Source organism: Nanorana parkeri, unplaced genomic scaffold, assembly GCF_000935625.1.
Source record: "Nanorana parkeri isolate BGI_ZX_2015 unplaced genomic scaffold, ASM93562v1 scaffold285, whole genome shotgun sequence".
Classification (NCBI taxonomy): domain Eukaryota; kingdom Metazoa; phylum Chordata; class Amphibia; order Anura; family Dicroglossidae; genus Nanorana; species Nanorana parkeri.
In genome coordinates, this window is record NW_017306553.1 from 605,845 (window position 1) to 619,002 (window position 13,158).

The following is a 13,158-nucleotide window of genomic DNA, read 5'->3' on the forward strand; positions in this document are numbered from 1 at the left end:
GCCCAGTAGGAAGGCTGTCCTACATGAATGCAGGAACTATGGCTGACCCCCAAGCACAGAACAGACTATTGCATCTCCCTCCTCATTGGCCGACCTCTACACAGGCTACCCCGCCTCCCCCTTCATTCTATCATGAATGCAGCTGCTAGACTCATTCACCTAACCAATCGCTCAGTGTCTGCAACCCCCCTCTGCCGATCCCTACACTGGCTTCCATTCCCACCTGTATAATAATAATTGTGTTACTTGTATTTACAGCGCCGGGTTGTACGGTGTCACAGAGTGACTCGACAATAGTTTAACACATGGATGTTGGAAATGATTAATTCCCAGCTGGTGTGAATTCTTTAGACAAGACATACTACAGCAGCCAGGACCCGCTGATAAGTGCCACGTGTAGCGGTGTGCCATACCATACAGCAAACATACAAAGCAATTTGCAGCGCAGCATAAGCAAGGCCCTGCAAGGGGGGAAAAGCTGGCCGAACCTTAATGGTCATTATTGCTGAAGTGGAAATGTAATTGATTTTATATTGGAATTCAAGTAAATAGGGATCGTGGAGGGATCTGTGCCGGGTAATTATATATGAGTCATCGAATAATTTTTATTGAGTCATGCACACAGTCTTCCCATTCTCATTCCAATGCAGGGGGGGGGGGGGAAACAACGCCGAGAGTGATGCAACCCAGGATGGATCCGCACCGATCACAAAGCTGGAGCCGTGCAAGAACTGCAGCATTGCCCAAAGCAGCTGATTAAAGCTGAACTGCAGGCAGATATAAAAGTCCTACAGTACATGAATGCAGCTCCGTCATTATTAATGCCTCATTACATGTATTTTATAAATCCATGTAAGTACCTGAATTTGACTTGGTATCAGTCCCATGTACAGCAGAGCTCAGCTGGGGGAAGGAGAAGCAGCACAAGTAGCCAATGGGTAGTGGGCTGCAGTGCAAGAGCATAGAGTGAGATAGAGATGAGCTCATCAGTCTGCTGCTTCTCCAGTCACTGTCTAGTTACAGGCTACAACAGACAGGGCTGTGCTGTGTAAGAGCCGGTTGACACCACAAAGACTGCATTCCAGAGCGTTCGGCTTCTGGAACTCACTGGAACACAAGCTGGCCAGTTCCCTGCATTCAGGGGCGGAGGGGGCGTGGCGGTGCATTCAAGTCAATGGCACCGTAGCCACGCCCCCTGCCCACAGTGCGATCGCCCGTACCCGAACGTGTGGCAGTTCCAGTTTAATGTTGGTGGCATCCTGTACTTGGACAATCAGCATCTGCCTTGACATTGACATTACATGGCGATGGGATTGAGGTGTCCCTGCTACCTGTGTGGATATAAATTCTGTGATATGTACCTCACACATTAGAACTGAAGAAGTGCCTTGGAGAAGCTGCAAAACATCTTCAACATTACAGAACAAGACCAGCTGAATTAGTTATGACTAGCCGGGGGTGCCCCTAGCCAGGGGGTGCTGGAGGGGCATGCAATCAGTTCGGGGACACTCACAGGCTCTGCATCTCCTCACCTAACTCTTAGCAACCCGGGATGCCCTGGCTGGCGTCCCACCCAGCTCCTGGCAACCGGTGACATCACTGGTTGCCAGGACATGGGCGGGAAGCCAGCCAGAGCATCTCAGGTTGCTAAGAGCTGAGCAGAGAGATGTGTATGGCCCTTAGCAACCTGGGATACTCTGGCTGGCATCCCACTCCGCTCCTGGCAACCAGTTACATCACTGGTTGCCAGGAGCGGAGTGGGACGCCAGCCAGAGCATCCCAGGTTGCTAAGAGCTGGGCAGAGAGATGTGTATGGCCCTTAGCAACTTGGGATACTCTGGCCGGAAAAGGGGCAGCAGTCACACTGCAAACCTTGTGCAGCCATACTGCTCTGTCTGTGGCCCCCATACATGAACCCAAAGAGATGCCGCCTGAGGGATGACCCTGCTACTAGCTATGCCATGACCTGGATAAATAGGAACCTTCACAGACAGATCTGACTGTATCATGTATGACCAACCTTAAGCTACATTTAAATGATAAGCTTGACATTTGATGTAGAGGAGACACAGCTGTTTCATGGTAGACAAACATTTGGCAAACTGTCAGAAGCGCGTGGTTTACCGAACGATGCAATCCCCACATTGATTCACACATGAACTTCACATGAACTTCAGAGGAATCCTGGTGTGGATCTGTGATTCGGCATCCCAGGTAGCAGACACCTGTCTGTCATGATGTGACACTTCCAAGGTGTCTTCTCTGACCCAGTAAGAAAGATTGTGGTGGGGACTCTCATAGATCGTGCAACGATTACTCCCACCTGTGCCAACCGTCGTGTCACCGCAACAAAGACCCCTGCGGTGAGAACGTCCCCTGTTACCATCTGCGGTGTGCCCCTATCTGATCACTGTGGTAATGTTGCACAAATGTGACTTAAAGGTAATTTAACTTACTAAAAGCAAAATGTTTTCTGGTTGAATATTGCAAAGTGTGAGGAGCCGAGTGCCCGTGTTTCAGTTTTTGAAGGGTGTAGAATTTGGAAGGAAAACATGGGCCAGGAAACAACATCTGGACTTTAAAGGCTCAAGACAAAAATAATTGCCATTATGTAAGTTAATACCGCTCTGTCCTTGTCACTGTCACAGCATACCAGTTATATCCGGAGGGTAGTGATGAAAATTGGACTACAAATTAGTAAACTAAACATGAGATTGTAGTCCATGACAGGAGGGAGCTTGGAGCGGTGACTACTTACAACACATACAGGGACCATGGGGAACAAAAGTAGCCCCCCTCCAGAAGGAAGGACAGTGTCAGCACCAATTCAGAGATGATTTGCGGATCTACAAGCGAGTGATACACAAATAAGATACATTTTAGTTCATAGTTAAAGGAGAACTATGAGGAGTGCTTTTCACTCACCTCATAGTTCTAGTCGACCTGTGACAATGAGACTGTCACAGGTCGGCTCAGTAGATCGGGAGGTGATCGAACACATACCGGCGTTCGCTCACCTCTCGATCCTGTCACGGCTCTCTACCGTGACAGGGGAGGGGCTGGATTCCACCCTCCCCTCTCCGATCCGCCAGCGCTGACTGGCGGAACGGACGGGGGAGGGGGCAGGTACAGCTGGCTCTGCCTCTAGATAGGCTGAGCCAGCTGTCAGTCACGCAGCTGGGCGGATCCAGACATAATTGTCGGGATCCGCTTCAGCTGCGGCGTCTCAGTATACCGCGAGCAGCAGCTTGCGGTATACTGAGCCTAGGGTGACGGGAGGACGCTAGTTTGTGTCCTCCCGTTACCCTAAGGAGAACTATGGGGGCATGCGCACTTCAGATGTTCGGCCGGGAGACGAGGAGAGACACAAGATAAGTCTATGGAGCAGTGTGCACCCGCACATACTGCGTGGGACATCAGAGGAAAGGAGGACAGAGGAGTCAGCGCTGGATCGGAGACCCGCACCAGTGCTGGAGGGACAGCTAAAAAACGACTGGAAAGAAGATGATCGGATTAAGAGACATCATTAAATAAGGTAAGTCCCTACAGCAGGATTGGGAAGGGGGGAAAAAATCTGACTTTAATGTCACTTTAACTTGTGATTTTAGTGTCACATTAAGAAGATACTTAACCCCGCTGCAGTAATAAACATTGAGTAAGCCTGCTGAAATCATAAGCTTAGTAAATAAGATTTCGGGATGCTCCTCTGCGAGGACAGAAGGAGATTGCTATGTTGACTCAATGCTGGTCAGTTCCAGAGTCACTGTTTTCCTTATTAAGGTAACATTTTCTTTACCTTTGCTTTTTTATTAATGGAATAAGTATGTACTGAATAATGAACAGATGTATCATAAACACACCAAAGGGATCTAAAGTGTTTTATATATTTTATTTATTTAGGTTCAGCAATAAAAATAAAAAATAAATCTTTCTAATAAAGTGAATATGAAATATTAATATTTGATATTTATGAGTTGCAGTCTGCAGGTGGAGTCCTATGCTCTGTGAAGGATCTGCTTACAGCTGCTGTGTTCAGAATCCACCGAAATGACAAACATGCCGCTTTCCTTCTCTCCTACAAGAGACAACAAAGTCTTAAAGTGACATTATTTCAAAAGGTTTTTGACCTATTTCAAATGCTGATGAAATCACTTACAATGGATGCTGCTCCTTGATGTTTAAGTGTCTCTTTTCTTAAGAATCAGCTGGTCCCATAAGCCCTGGCCCTGATATCCTTTTAGGGGGGCTCCTTTCCCTTGCAGGGTCCTATGGAGCCACCCTCGTGTGTGCTAGTATGCTGTGTGTGTCTCCACAGACACACAGGCTCTGAAAGGCAAGGCAAGCTACTTCCATAATCTCTGCTCCCATCTCCTCTTTTCTCCCTTCTATACACTAGTACAGTGGTGGCGAACGTTGGCACTCCAGCTGTGCCAAAACTACAAATCCCAACATGCATCTGCCTCTGGGAGTTATGTCTGTGGCTGTCAGAGCCTTGCAATGCCTCATGGGACTTGTAGTTCCAAAACAGCTGGAGTGCCAAGGTTCGCCACCACTGCACTAGTAGATAGGAAGCAGTTGGACACTATGCTTCCCCTTGTGAGCTTGTACTTGACAGGAAGTTTAGGGAAGCAGAGCTGAGAGAGTTGGAGCTGTTCAGAAACATGGAGACTGTAAGTGCTTGGGCAAAAATATAAAAAAAATACTTTGCTGGGGGGTCCCGAGGCCGGCTGTTACCCGGAGCGTAGAAGGGATGACACCCCGCCGTTATGTCATCACGCATGGGCAATGACATCATTGTGCATGCGCGATCATCTTATTGAAGCTTGCCTGCAGCCATCTTGGTGATGGACGTCGGCAGAGAGAGGAGGGGACGTTCACCCGGCGGGATGAAGTATGCTGTCGGGTCCCCTCCTCTCTCTTGACACTGTCAAGCTCTCGGTCCATGACCAAGTGCCCGACTTTTCATGACTGTCAATGGCTGTCAGTCATTTTGGTGTCACCCTCCAATGGTGGCACCCGGGTGCGGGCCACACCCCCTGCACCCCCCTTGTGACGCCACTGTATAGTATATTTGTTTAATCTAGATTCATTGTTGAAAAAAAAGTTTAATAATAATACTACTACATTGTATTGTCTCATGAGCAGGGCCCTCCTAACCCTCCTGTAATGAAATTGTATTTTATCTGTAATATCTTCTAATATTTTGTAAAGCGCTGCACAACTGTTGGTCCTATATAAATCCTGAATAATAATAATAATTATTATTATTATTTAAATAGTCTTTTTTTTACAGCAGACAAAGTGCATCGAGCTCCTGCTGGGCTTTCTTGTTAGGGAGCCTAGCATGCTTTACATACTGAGTGTCATGCCTGCACCCTGTAATAATGATTTTTAGTCCAATAAAGATGTTATACTGCGCTGCTGCGCTGAATACTTGTGAACCAAGATGGTGGAGAACCAGCTCTCTTTCCTTGTTCTGCCCCTATGTCCGACGTTCCTCGACCCTTGTCATGCAGTTTGTCCCATCTTCAATGTTGATCCACTCTTATCTGGTGCACTCCTACAATAGGCCCTTTCGAACCCTACGATGAAGCAATATGTGTTTGTCTATGTTTGTCCTCTTCTCTCTTTTTGTGAACTACCATTCAGTTTATGGTTTGTTAAATGGTGGCTATAATGACCTTTTGATGATGTCACAGTTGTATATCTTCTTTATTGACCTGCATGAATCGTTAACCGTGTAAAACACCTGATCTATACTATACTGTATGTGTACCGGGTTACTATGATGTCTTCTCATATGTATTTGCATTAAAAACCCAATAAAAATTACATGCTCAAAAAAAAAAGATGTTATACAAAAAATTTGATCTCAAATATCAGTGTATAAATTTGTCAAATGTAAAAATGTTTTTTAAAAACCCCAAAACATTACAGCTTCCCATGATATTTTCTTCTCATGCAACACAGCGTTGTGAGCAGCACCAGATCCTGTGACGCCATCGCAGTCCTATCCTCAAGTGCTGTTTTAATTGAAGGCTAAAGTCAATACTCTTTCATGAACAAATTATCGATTCCAACCAGCAGTTGCATTAGCAATTTGATTTCACTGGTAATTACGAGCGAGGGTGCAGGGAATTAAAAAGCAAACGCGCGCACAGGCGAGCATCGCAGAGTGTTTAATTGAAAGCGGACAGGACGGTTTAGGAAATGTTATCTTGATAAGCAACCAAATATTTACCCAAGACTCTACAATTCATTACACTGGGAAGGGGGCGAAAGGGCCACCTACGAGGTGTCCCAAAAACCATAGTGCATTCAAATCTCAAATGACAACTTACAACGGGGTCCATGTAATAGGACGAGCTAAATTTGGCATTTTTAGAGCGGCTTACTGGAGGCTCAAACAGCAGGTAAGACAATGAAAGAAGGGATATAAAAGAAGTCTTATTATATTGTACAGCATGTGATCGGAGCGCACAGCTGGCATTGAGCAGCTACGGGAAGAGCAGTTACAGTTAGGCTGCCTGACCTCATTCATCCTAAACCAGCTGCACCCCTGAAGCCTCCGTAGAGCTTCTCTAGGGCTGTGTTGGCCCTGGGAAGGCAAGGTTTTTCACATAAATGACAGCACAAGCACTGATATATTCAAACTTGTGAACCCGTGCTAGGAGGGATGTCACTATAATGAGGCTGTTGTCTTTGGGTCATGTGGGGGGTAGCAGGCAGAGCAGCATGGCCGTTGTTTGCAGTGTGCCTGGCGCCCCTGTTCTAGCCCGATCATCTCAGGTTGCTAAGGGTCGGGCAGAGAGATGTGTAAGAGCCACACACTAGGGATGAGCCGAGTGTTCGATGCGAACATGAGTTCGAATCGAACATCAGCAGTTCGAGCACTCGCCGAACTTTATGGGATGTTCGCGGTTTGTTCGACCGCGGACATTCCATAATGCAAAATACCCACTGAAGCTCTGATTTGTTAAAGTCTTGCACCTGACCACAGGTCAGGTGCAAGACTTTGCCCAATCAGGGCTCAGCGGAGAAGGGGCCTGAAGGAGAAAGTTCTCTATCAGGTCCCCTGATTGACAGCAGGCAGTGGGCGGGTGCAATAGCCAGCTTGCCATTGGCTATTGCATTTTACAATATCCAACAGCAATCTGGGTATGGCTCCCAGCCTGCAATGAAGAGGAGGCAGGGGGGCGGGGCAGAGGAGCCGGGGGCGGACCGGATCGGAGAAGAAGCCGACGGACCAGGGGACCGGAGGCCGGGACAGCAGCGGAGGTATGGGGGGCAGCGAAGGCATGCATCGGTCTGTGTCTCCGCCAACACAGGTGCGGAGAGCAGTGGGGATTTGAAGGGACACAGGCCACTGCAGCCACAGTTCTCCTAAATGTACCGGCAGTACCTACATTTAGGAGAGCTGTGGACCCGTTCGACCCCCATTCACTTGCATTGAGTTCGAGTTCGTATTCGAACTTTTCGGCCGTTCGAATACGAACCATACACATCTCCCCACCCAACTCTGGCCAGCATCCTACCCAGCTCCTGGCAACCAGTGATAGCGGTGAGCTAGGCGGAATGCTGGCCAGAGCCGGAAGATGCAGAGGCCACCTTGCTATAGTATTGTGTATCATAAACATCTGCCATGTTTTATTTTAATAAAATACAGTTCTTTTTTTATTCTTCGTTTCATCTCAGTGCTGTTGATCTCTTGCAGGCTCTTGCAGCTACATCCTGTTTACATGTTCTACAGCCACCGCTTCATGCCATTTCTCAGTGAGGGTTCCCTGATGGTGGCAACATGCACCCTGCAAGAAAAGTTCATCACGCCACTTCTTACAGGGCAAAAATCACTGTATTGAATGCCAATAAAACTAGTACATCACTGTGATGTGTTTCAGACTGGCAAGTCCTTTTTCCAAGTCTCTGTTGTGTAGTGTTGTGGCAAGCAAGCTGTGATCTGCTCGGGCCTTCACTCAACAGTGGACCATGGCTACATAATGTGCACCAGCAGGGCTGCTTGTAGTCTCCATTGGGTGAGGTTTTTACTATTCTCTCCCCATTAGGGAGGCTTTGCCTCATGATCTGCTGTGATGACATGAGCTAAAAATCAACATAAGCAGCAATAAAACATTATTTTAGTAATGCAACAAAGGGTTATAACATTGGTCCATAGTAAGAGTTCATTTCACTCTTGTCCCTATTACTGGTGTTACCTGAGATCAAACCTTCCCAGTAGGGATGAGCTGCAAATTTAGATAAGAATAAAAAAAATCCCCTTTAAATCTAGGAGCCAGCAGTACCCCTAACTGTGCCATCCTGACACTGTGTGGCATTGTCTTTGTCGATAAACAAATGTTCAGTGGCATTGCTTTGTTTATCAATAAAGCTATGTGATGACATGCTAGCAGTGTTATGATGATCACATGGCTTTATGTGGCATAGAAGTAGGGTTACCATTAGGGATGCACCGATACTGTTTTTTCGGTATCGAGCACGAGTACCGATAGTTTTTATTTTCAGTACTCACTGATACTGAATACCAATACCGGAAGTCCCATTAAAGAAGCCGGGTGGCATGAAATGACTCCCACCCCCCCGGGTTCCTGATTACCCGGGAAGCCGGCTCCACCCTCCCTCGTCACCAGGTGACGAGGAAGCATGGAGACGGCTTTCTGGCTAATCAGAGGCTGGAGGGCAGGTAGTGACTCGCTGTCACCCAGCTTCCTGATTGGCCAGCTTTCCAACCAATCAGGAGGCCGGGCAGCGATTCATTACGGACCGCCCGACTTCTTGATTGGCCAAGAAGCCAGCTCAATGTTTTTTCGTCACCAAGTGATGAGGAAGCGTGGAGCCGCCTTCCTGGCCAATGAGGAAGCCAGGGGGTGGGTTATTACCCATCCCCTGGCTTCCTCATTGGCCCGGGAAGCCGACTCCATGCTCCCTGGTGATAAGGGAGCATAGAGCTGGCTTCCCGGCCAATCAGGAAGCCGGTGGCAGTTAATGACTCGCTGCCGGCTTCCTGATACCAGAAATTCCAGTATCGGAGTAAGCATCAGGGGTATTTAGGGCGAGTACTCGCCCAAATACTCGGTATTGGCAACTATACGGGTACTAGTATCGGTATCAGTGCATCCCTAGTTACCATTAGCAGTTTTTGGCACATGCATTGATCGAAAAACATTGAAAGGCGCTACCTATCCTTCCGAGGCAATTTAAAGCCCAATGCCAGAAACTACCTTAAAGTACAACTTTGCCTTTAGTCATGGCATGGCAACCTCCAGAAGTCCCTGAGAGCACAGCTTACTCTTAGGAAAGACTAGAGCTACAGTGCACATGTTTAGTATGAAACGGATCGGGCCAAGACCATGTTAAGGAATAAAAATGCTGAATCGGGGAGGAAGAGAAGTATTATTCTAGGTGGCCTACACTTAGGGGGTGGGAAGATTAATTACAAGACAATTTCACTTAAGGTGAAGTTGTCTTTTAATTTTGCCTTCAATATTAACTCTAATGCACTTGAGTGAATGATGACATTTTGCAGATGTCGGCCAAGCACATGTTCCCAGTTTCACTCATCCCTGCCTGTTTCAGGCTATTTGGCCATCAGCAGTGCAGTGTATGGAGACCATGACTTCTATGGAGTAGGGCTTAGGAGCCAATGAAACAATGTAACTATACAGGTTATGGTGAGAAGGGACTAAAGCTATCAAAAACTGAACTGAATTAATGCATAGCACAGTAAAAACTTTCTTGAAACAGAAGGTATTCTCATGTCTCATTCCATTATATATCCCAAAAATAAGAGGATTATTCTTCATTTCTCGCCATAACTGGAATGCTTATACTGTCCTGTTGGGTCCCAAACCATATTCCATAGAAGTACTGGTTTCCATACACCGATGGCCAAATAGCCTTAAACAGCTCTTGGCCTTTTGGCTAAGATCAAGTGTAGTATCTGTTCTTATCAGTTTCAGAGGGGAAAAGCATGGACTGTCCTTGGGACGGACGGTTGCTTAATACTCTCTGGAGTGAAGGTAGGTGCTTGAGGCGACTCCCTTTTAGAGGAGGGGGGAGTTTCCTCGGCACTATTGCCTACTGACTGAACGGATGCGAAGCTTGGTCGAGTCTGGAGGGTTGGGGGGTGGCAGACCCCGTGGTGTTGTGCCCCCTGGGGGTGGCATCCCAGGGGTCATCAGAAAGTCACTTGGGTGTGGGACCCCACTTTGACTCACTGATGCACTTGGTCACGACATCACATTGCATTTATCTGCACAAGGCCTCTGAGGGTTCTCTGTCTCCTCCCACCCAGGGGGTTTCTCTTCGGGAGATCCCCCTACCCAGTACTGTGAGGGACCTGTTCCGGCAGCTCCACGAAGGATGGGGGTCCGACTGCCTTCGGGTAGGTGGACCAACAGTCTCAACCCCTGTCAGGAGCCTTGCGCCCCGGGGGATCGGGAATCGAGGTCCCTTCTTTATTGAAGGACCAAGCACCCTTGTGCACGTTTTTGTGTGCTGTGATTTCACGGTTCACTTTTTTTGTTCACAGGGGAGTTTGTTTTAGATGCACGTAAAAAAAAAAAAAGCTGTATGCAGTTTGGAGTAAACGGTTTTATAATTATATTTGTACTATACACCGGTGGTTCTGGATGTGTCTCTGGCTGTTGGGGCATTAAGGAATGATATGCATGGCCCTGACCACTGTCCTGAAATAACATGTGAATACCTTCTGTTAGAAGAAGGTCTTACTGAGCTATGCACTGATTCGGTTGGAGGCTTTTTGATTGCTTTAGTCTCTTTTCATCATAACCTGCATGTTTATATTGTACACAGGAGTTGAAAAAGCTGCCGGACCAGCAATTTTATTTAATAAAAGAGGGCAAACCCACAAAGGATGGTGAAATAATGAAAGTTGGGGAAGGAAACAAATATGCAGCTGGTTGACCAAAAAAAAGACGAATTTGAGCCTTAAAAGTAACCTTTTTTTATATAAAACAGAACGCGTTCCTACGTTTAACGTCTGACTGACTTTATCTCATATTGCAGGTCAGTTGGCACAACTTGTATTATTTTTTTAGTGTCCCGAGAGATTCAACATTAATCTCGTCACTTTCTGCAAGAGCAGTTCTTGTCTGTGACTCGGCGCCAAAGGATGTGGTACAGTCACCAGAGCTCCCCGGGGTCCACCACTGTATAATATTGTTCAATTTGCGCATTATAAAAAAAAAGTGTGCTGATATATTTTATAGCTCTATGCCTAATTTCTATTACGCACTGTTTGGTACCACAAGATACCTCTGATTACCTTTGTTAGAGACTAAACCTTCCTTTGTGAGCTCGCTGGATGCTTTAAAGCAGTGTTTCTCAACCTGTGTAACCTCAGGACCCACATTTGTCCTAGGTCATTAAGTTGCAACCCAAGTCACACTGCAAGGGAACGCACGGCATTAGGTTACTGTGCGTTCTGGTGCGGATGTACAAACTGTGGGTGGGAGGTGCATTTGGGGTACACAAATCCCACGCCAGAATGCACGACCGTGCGCTTTCGTGATACAGTACATTATTCGCACGGGACTGTATTCTTGTAGAGATCCCACCACCTTTTGTCTCGCCCTCTTGTCACCCCTCACATCTCTTCTGCAAGTCTACAGCATGTCAGGAAAGGTAAAAATAAAATGCACAGGACCTGTATGGGCAGCAGGAAATAAGATAAATGGACCCTGTCAGGTTACCAAAAATCTAGATGAAAGGTCCCTGCAATAGAAGAAGTGTTATACTCACCTACACAAGTCTCATACCTTCCATTCATTCCAGCATTGCAGCCTCCACAAAACTCCTGGTATTTGACAATTCCAGGAGTGTTGGATGCCCGTCTCCCCCTGTCACATACTGTGGTTACATCCTCCAACCCCTATGTCATTACAGGATAGAGCAGTGATGTAGAAGCCGGAGGATGGAACCATTTAACGCAGCAGGGGGCAAGGGCATCCAACACTCACAGAAAGAGGCTTATGAAGGGTGTAGCGATGGTATGGACTGAAGGTAGGAGAGGAGGTGATTTTATCTCTTTTTTCGCAGGAAACTTTCATAACCTGTCAGGACCCCTTAAAAAAAAGCACACCTATATTTGAATGATTTGGGAATACAATAGCTGCCTGATTCATCACTGAAACTATACCCGCACACAGGGCAGCCATCAGGGGGGTACGGCCGATACTCATGTAAGGGGCCCTGGCAGCCTGGGGGCCCACCCTGGTCCCTTACGTGACTATCGGCCAACGGTGAAGGGCAAGGAGGCGGAGACCTGGCCCTAGCAGCACAGGGCCCCAGCATTGCCGCTCCAGCTGCTTTGAGACAAACTAGGGCCCCATCAGCGACCGGAAGTGATGTCACGTTAGTGATGTGACGTCACTTCTGGCCGGTCAGGCGGCAAACGAGGCCATGTGTGCAGGTAAGAGGAGCTAGGAAGGAAAGGAGGCCTGAGACCCCTTCAGAGCCCACCATAGACAGTCTCAGATGGGCTGTGCAGCATCTATGGTGGGCTCTGCAGGGTCACTCTCAGGTGGGTCCAGCGCATCACTAAGCCCTGCGTCCAGCGCATCACTAAGCCCTGCGTCCAGCGCGTCACTAAGCCCTGCGTCCAGCGCATCACTAAGCCCTGCGTCCAGCGGCGCGGTGGGGGGGGGGCCAGCCTAAAGCCGTTTAAAGGGGCCCCAAAATTTCTGATGGCTGCCCTGCCCGCACATATAATTGAGAGATTGAGTTTAAATAGAGCTGACAGTCAACAACAGTATCCAATTTAGCAGCCCGTGACTTAGCTCCTCTGTGCACTCCACGCTTTGCTCCAGCAGACGGCGATCCCGCTGGCTTTTCCCATACGAGATCCATACACGCAAAGAAAACAAAATCACTCACCGCGCTGAAGAAGGAGTCAAACGAAACAGCGTGAACCTAACGCAAGCAGAGAATCTTCTACATACACCTGACAACCTGAATCGAGGGCAGTCTGCTAAACATCACACAAGCTGAGAAGACGCCAGCCGCTAATTACATCACGCGAGCTTGCAGCGGTGTAAATCTCGGCTTGCTAATTACGTTTAATCTGTTTTAGCAGTTTCTTCTCAAAACACAGGCTGCGTGTGCGTGGTGTGCCTTTATTCC